Raw genomic sequence first — 7,794 nt, 5'->3', positions numbered from 1 at the left:
CTCTCAGTTCAAAATATTTTTCAGCATTTATTGTGATATTCATAAATATCCTTCTGATTCTTGAAATGCATGCAGATTTTGTATGTAACTTTTTTATTTTCTCCTTCTTTTGGTAATGGAATTTTTATACTTTAGTTTATTACTACATGTGTTTAACACTAATGTTTACCTTCCTTGTGGGAAACTGCTGCATGTTTTCCACACATCACAATTATATTTTTCATTGTGTTTCCCTTCTCTATGTCTCCTCATCTCTTTGTGTGTGTCTATATGCTAATTTTATTGGTACAATTTAATGTACATAATGATCATATGCATCATAGGGAACATATATATTATATTACATATTTGATTCTTCCAGTTTTTCCCCAGTACCTTCCCCTCTCTATCTCCACTGCTCCTCCTAATTTACCTAAAGGAATCAAAACATCCTACTACAGTGGTTTATGCATACCCATGCTTATCTCAACACAAATTGTAATAGCTAAACCTTAGAAATGACCAATGCCCATCAACAGATAAATGGATTAAAAAAAGTGACATTTCTGTGAAATGGAGTAGCACTCTAATATAAAGATAAATAGATAAATAAACTTCCTTCTAGGCATTCTTGGCAAATGGATTTCCATTGAGACTGCCGTGCCCTTAAGTGAAGTGAATCAGACACTCCCCATCACTTGATCACTTTCCCCTTTTTTGTTTCATAGATCAAACCATATTATTTGTGTGAATTTAATTCAATTATTTTTAAACTTTATGCATCCAAGATGGTCCCTTTTTATGAAACTCCACAGATGCATGATGAGAATGTATGTTCTGCATATTGGACACAGTGCCTTATAAACGTCAATAAGGTTGCTTTTAAAATGTAACACATATTTATAGATTTCATGTGGTAAGTTTGATTTGTTCTATAAATTTCTGAAAGTTCAATATTAAAAACCAATTAATTGGGCCGGGGAGAGAGCTCAGTAGAATAAGCGCTTGCCTGGCAAGTGCAAGGGCCTGAGTTCAATTGCCGGTTCCACAAAAAAAAAAAAAAAAAAAAAAAGAAAGAAAAAAAGAAAAACCAATTAATTTTGTGGAAAATTCTAAAAATATGTGCATTGTTTCCTCAAAAGGTAATTTCTCAGATGTTAGTCAGATATGAAAAAGTCTATTAAAGTTCATTTGGTGGTAAAAGCTCTGTCTGTTCAAAGGTACAAGCTGTGGGGGGCAATAGAACACTCCTGTTATATTTTCCCTTATTTGGGCAAGAAGTGCTGCAGCACCAATCCCCGCTTGCCTCGGCATCTTCCTGTGGTCCTGGACCTCCACTACCAATCCACAACTAGTCCCACCCAACTGCTTCCACTATACAGCTATTTAGACCCCGCTCACTTCTTCAATAAATGAGACTTGATCAGAAAGCCTGTCTTGTCTCCGTCTCTTGTATCTCTTGCCCTGTCTTGTTCATCCCCGTTCCTCCTCCTCCAGGTCATTACCCCGTGTCTCGACTTGCGGGCCAAGTCAACAAGCGTCACTGCACATTTACATTTTAAAAATATTTATTTTTAGAGTTAGTAAATTTTTATTCTTCGGTGCCTTTTCTTGTACTTCCATCTGCAATCATTTTCTCCATGGTTCCAAAACAAAGCAAACACAATACCCAAAAATATTCAGTACTTCAATTTGGTCAAAATTTCCAAGTATTTCTTTGTATGAAAATGTTTACTCAGTGCATCCAAAATTCTAGATTTGCACATTTTAGAATCTTAAAAACATCCCATGATCATTTGCCTGCTGGACTTTAATTGTTTCTTTTATTGAGAAGAAACACATAATAGGTGCAGGAGTACGACTTAGGGATATTTGATCATTTTCTTTTGTGGATTTTGGACTTTTTCTATCAATGAATGACAATACTCTATGTGATTCTGAGTTATTTTTCTCTGTTGTTATCCTCCAATAATTCCACAGTGCTTCTAAAATATAAGGAGAGTTTATGTTTCATAAAGTTATAGGAAATTATTTCTTAAAATGTTATTTTCCTTTAAGGATCCAGTGGTTAACATTTACACATAATTTTACAAGTTATTTCTCCAAGGGCCATTTTTTAAACTCAGTTTTATTAAAAACTAAATTCCTAGTTTCACCTATTTTACCATTAAATTTTTTTTGAAAGTTATGATTTTATGTTTGGATATAAGTTAATGGCTTATATACTTTTGTCGAATTTTAATATTTTATTTTGTTCATTTTTTTATTTTTGGTTGAATTTTTAAATCATATGTTTCTTTAGTTGAACAATAAAGACTAATATATGAATTCACTTTTACAATTCTAAGAAATCTCATTGTGCTGATACAACCAATGTTTTTATAGAGTACAGTGTTTGATTAGACACTGAGTATCTGCTGATATTGATTTATGCAAAATATTAAAGATCATTTGAATAATAGAGTCTATATTCTTTTAAAGTTATTTAAGTATGACTTTAGAAATTAGGGGAGGAAGTAATTGTCTTGATATATTCTGAAGAGAGTTTAAGACATTGCTTCTTGGTTTTTCTTTTGTGAAGAGAGCCATTTTTTTTTTTTTTTCAGTACTGGAGTTTGAACTCAGAACCCTGCACTTGCCAGGCAAGCACTTATTCTACTGAGCTATCTCCCTGGCCCTAGACAGCCATTCTTGATTCACCTCGACACCCACAAAGCACTATCTCTGAGCACGATGGTTTACTATAGTATTTTCCTTAGGCCTCAAAGTTCAGCAATTTTTATTGCTGAATTTTTATCAATCTATCTTCAAAAACTTCCACTCTCCCATTTCTTTACATATTCTCCTGGAATTAGAAGCCTAACTGAAAAGTAATATAAAAACATTTTGTATTTTATTTTCTTAAAACTGATGCAGAATTTTTAGTTAGTGATTTTAGTTCTAGAGTTCCTAAGGCTCTCTGTAAATATTATACTTTTTCTATAAATGGATGGATCAGTTTTCTCCATCACACATACATATCTAATTTACTTTTAATTTAAATATTTGTATTTGCTATAATACTCAATTTATGACATCAGTCAATGTAGAGTTGAAACCACCAGCTCTAAACTATTACATTCTTTTTTAATTTAAAATTTATTAATTAATTAATTAATTAGGTACAGTGTCTTGCTACACAGCTCTAATTCATAGTAATCCTCCTGTCTCAGCTTCCCCAGTGCCAGGATTACAGTGTGTGCCACCATGCCCGGTTTCGGTAGCTGGCTCAGCCGGGGGTCAGCATGGCATGCGGTACCAAGGAATGAACCCAAGTCCTTGTGCTTGCCAGGCAGGTGGTTAGATCCCAGAGCTATTTTCCCAGCCCAGGTATTACATTCTTATTATGCTTGAGACACCCTTTGGAAGTATGTATTCAACCTGCATCGAGAAATGAAGACAAGAATGTGAGGATAGACTAGGGCAATGCAAGCATTAATTTTGTGAGCACCTTTCCCTGGATTTCACTTGCTATCACTGGAACATCGTATGTGGCCTATAACAACACCTCAATTTATGAGTTTATCTTTGAATGATTTGGGGGAAGATGGATGCATTTGTGTTTGCATGGGGAAGACTGGTATTGTCTCGTTTGTCATCACCATGGAGGCTGTAAAGGGAAGCAAAATTTTGCCAAACATTTTTATTTTTAAACCAAATTACAAACACAAGGATTAGGGAACTGAGGTGTAACTGTAGTCTGTTCCCCAGAGGCTACCTTTCTACCATATGCCCAACACAGCCCAGATAAATTGATACGAGCCTCTGGAAAGAATCTTTGGATAATTTGGTCATTTCTGAATCAGAATATTCAAACCCTTGCCTAAAGAAACTCAGACACTATGTTATTAGGCAATTGTCTGGGCATCAAAACTTTATTTCTGAATATTTTGAGGCCAAAGGGTTTTTGAAAATTGTAGTACAAACATTTATTATGCCAATGAAGATCCTGTGAGAAAACACAGCCTAACGGTTACAGTGTGTACTTCAAAATAATCTGCTCAGTGTCATAAGTCAGGAAAGAGACATTAACAAAAATCCAGATAATCAGAAAAGAGATAGATAATTGAGCTGTATTAATACCTTAAATAGCCCAAAGCGGGGGAGGAGGGGAAATGAACCAATAAAGTCAGTGAAAGAAAACTTACCTGAAGGCAGAATAAATGGAGATTGTGACTTCCTACAAGAAAGATAGCAATTCAAGGGCAAGTGGGGGATACATTCTATCCAAAATATCCAATGACTGTACATCTAGGCCACCTTAATTTTAAAAATTGGATTAGGTAATACTTACCGAATCTTTTCACTAAATGTGACTAAGCTCCATTGGGCTACAAGCCAAATGAAGCAAAAAAATTCATGTTTATATGTCATTTGAAAAGTTATTTTTTCCTTGAAAATTTGAAAAATATATGTTCAGCTTTTGTAAGGGACAATAAAATGTAGTGTTCTCTTGTATATAGTTTTAAAAAATGTATTTTATGTAATAGTTTTGAATTCTTCCATAGTATGTAGAGGCTAAAATGTCCACATAAATTAAAGAGATGTGGATGATATAGTACATGTGTAAATGGTATGATTTTAAATCATATTAAACATAATTATCCATAAACATTTAAAAACTTTTATTATAAAAATTTTAACATAGTTTTTCTAGTCTTTTATATACAAAGAACATTAATTAGTATTATCTATGATCACCCAGCTGTGCTAAACAAAACTATACCTTGTTTCTGTAGGTCATAGTAAAGAAAAATTGCAATTAATTAGAATCACTTTGAGTAGTTTCCCGGTTAAATAAATTCAAATGAGTATTTCTCAGTAGCAAATTTTATATCTGTTTGATAATTGTAGAATTTATTAGTGATTTTATATTCTCCATTTTAAAAATTCAAAGTATAAAGCAAAGAAAAAATAAAAGTAAATTGCTCTGGTTGTAATACTGCTAAATCAGGAAGTACCTTAAATTAGTGATATATAATGATCCAGAAAATTTGATTTGCTATGATATATATCCTAGTTTTATAAGCATGCTAATTGTAAAAAAAAAGTTTTTACAAGAATTTTCTAAGAATATTCTATCAGTATGGGAAAGCCTGTTTTAAAATAGTAAGGATAACAATCAATATAGTTTGTGTACATATATAACTAGATGTTTAATATGTATTGTAAGATCATTGTTTTCAAAGATCTGCATTTAGAAAGACTTCTAAAATTTTTCTGTGGTTCTTTTTCTATTTTGTTATTAGTACATGTTTGTAATACATGCAGTTTACAATCACCTTGCAGAATGTGAACTTGTACATGATACCTTTTGTTTCTTTTTAATGCATTTATTTCCCTCTCCCTCCATCCTCCTTGTTTTTGCCTTATTTACTTTTCATTATTGCTGCCGTTATTAATCTTTTATGTTTATTCATTGAGATCATTAGGCCCTTGCACACTAATTTTCCTATCCCCTCCTGCTCAGTCTTGGACTGTTCCTATGTGAGAAAGCATCCTTTTGTATTCTACTAGCCTTCTTTTATTATTCCCAAATATAATTATAGGAAAAAATGTTTATTGCATCAGTTTACAAAAAGAAAAGCTAATGATGATTAAAAATAAGTCTTTGGAATAAATATTTTTAAAAATATTATTTTATAAACTTATACCACTAAATGAAAGAAGTACAAAAGACTTATTTCTCATCATCACTACTGACAATTTTAAAAATAGAAAGTGTTGGGCCAAAGAGATAGCTCAGGGGTGTAAAGCTCCTGCCTAGGCAAGCTTAGGCAGGCACAGGGGACTGAAGTTCAGTCCCGGCACCTCATGCTGTGACAGCTCCATCCTCAGGGCAGGGCTGAGCTGGCCAGAAAAAAAAAAAAAGAATGTGCCTAGTTAACTACCCTTTTGAAGTTTATTGCTATATAAAGTTGATCACTTTCACTTCCATTATCAGAAAATCCAAATTGATTACAAGATCAATTCTAGATAAACTTAACATAAAAAGTACAATAAAGATTAACATCAGATATGTTCTTGAAAGAACAAAACTACTCATCGATATGGAAATATATATCTAGCCCTTCCTGGTTCTCTGCACAACCTGAGAAGCTTATATTTACAATCCCATGGAAAAGTAATTGGAATTCTGGAGTGCTAATTCAAGCAACCACTTCCAGTGCAACCCATAATGAGAATAAAGACAGTAGGTATATTTGTAGTTTTGGGGAACCAAGAGGGTCCTACATCCAGTGAGGATGATGGCTAACTGGCACAAAGGCCTTGACAGGGGACTGAACCCCGGCTTTCATTCCTAAGGAAGGGAGCGACTGGAAGCTGAGAGAGCACCTGGGAGTACAAGAGTTCTGAGAGCTGGACTGGGTCGGTGGTCTGAAATAGCCTTTGCTGTCATGCTGCCTCCTGCCTGGCTCACGTATTTTGAGGGGAAATCTGGGGCAGGGTAACACTGACCTTGCTTCAAAGACTAGGCTGGACTGATCTGCATTGCCTATAGCCAGCTGAAGGGGCAAGGAAAAGTTACTTAACCACCTCTGTACATGTCAGTGCATGGAAACCTGGCCAGGTTTATCCCAAATGAGATAATTTCTCTTCTTTCACGGAGAGTGGTCCTGGTGCTTCTCCACAGAAATACATGGTATTTAATTACTATGATAATTTTAAGGCTAAAATTAAAATATGAAATGATGCTCTAAGATTTGAGAACTTAAAATAAAAAGAAATACAAACACATTAATCATATGCTCAGGCTGCTCCCTGGGGGAAGGGCAGAGATGTGCACACAGAGGCCAGCTGGAGTTGGTGCAGAGCGGGGTCAGGACAGACGAGGGCGTGTTGCCCTCTCCAAAGATCCTTATTTCGGAGAGAACAGGTGGGCAAACCCAGCCTGCTCTTGGGGTTCACAGATGATACTTTTGATCCAGAACTTGCAGAGGTGGTAGGTATTGGCTTCAAGGTGAAAACAGTATCAGTGGATGGAAATAAGACTACTCTTGCAATATGGGTGTTATATTAGTTTATGATGTCACAAGAAGAGACACCTTTGTTAAGCTGGATAATTGGTTAAATGAATTGGAAACATACTGTAGAAGAAATGACAGTAAATATACTAGTTGGAAAAAAATCAATAAGAATAATTATGAAGCTGATAGAAATGAAGGCCCAAGTTTTCACGAAACCATTACCTCTTATTTATAGAGGCAAGTGCAAAAACTTGTGATGGTGTACAATGGGCTCTGAAGAATTTGTTGAAAAAAAATCATTCAGACACCTGGACTGTGGGAATCAGAATAAAAGAGTCAAACTGTCACACATGGAAGAAAGCCACAGAGGAGGTGCCTGTGGTGGTTATTGTTTTCTGTTATAAACTCTAGGGAGTTCCATCTCTTGCAAATTTTTTAATATACTGACATAAAATAAGTGTACATAAAATAGATCTAACAAAATAAGTATACTTTTATGAGTACATTTGATTTGATTTTTTAATTTTTTAATGTTTTTAATTTGTTTTCATGATTTACAGTTATCATGTAACTTTTTTAAAATGCCAATCTTTCTAGTACATGTTACTACAAAGTCTGCTTTTGGTCTCTCTTGCTTAAATTCTCCTGTTAATTGCTGAATTACTTGGAATATAGAACTCTTAGAACCATTGGAAGATAAACAGATACTTCCAAGCCTGCCAAGCTTCCTTTGAGGAATAACAGCTAGCAGGACTTCACCACTTTTTCAGAAAATCTGGAATTCTTTTCTATTGCTAAGCTGAATCTC

General features: G+C 34.4%; 1 pseudogene; it reads left to right on the top strand.

Moving 5' to 3' along the window:
- The first annotated feature begins 767 nt into the window (after positions 1 to 767).
- On the top strand, positions 768 to 7,390 carry LOC101584798 (annotated as a pseudogene).
- Positions 7,391 to 7,794: the final 404 nt, after the last annotated feature.

The sequence above is a fragment of the Octodon degus genome, unplaced genomic scaffold (genome assembly GCF_000260255.1).
Source record: "Octodon degus isolate 3935 unplaced genomic scaffold, OctDeg1.0 scaffold00327, whole genome shotgun sequence".
Taxonomy (NCBI): Eukaryota; Metazoa; Chordata; class Mammalia; order Rodentia; family Octodontidae; genus Octodon; species Octodon degus.
This window is presented reverse-complemented; position numbering and strand designations above follow the sequence as displayed.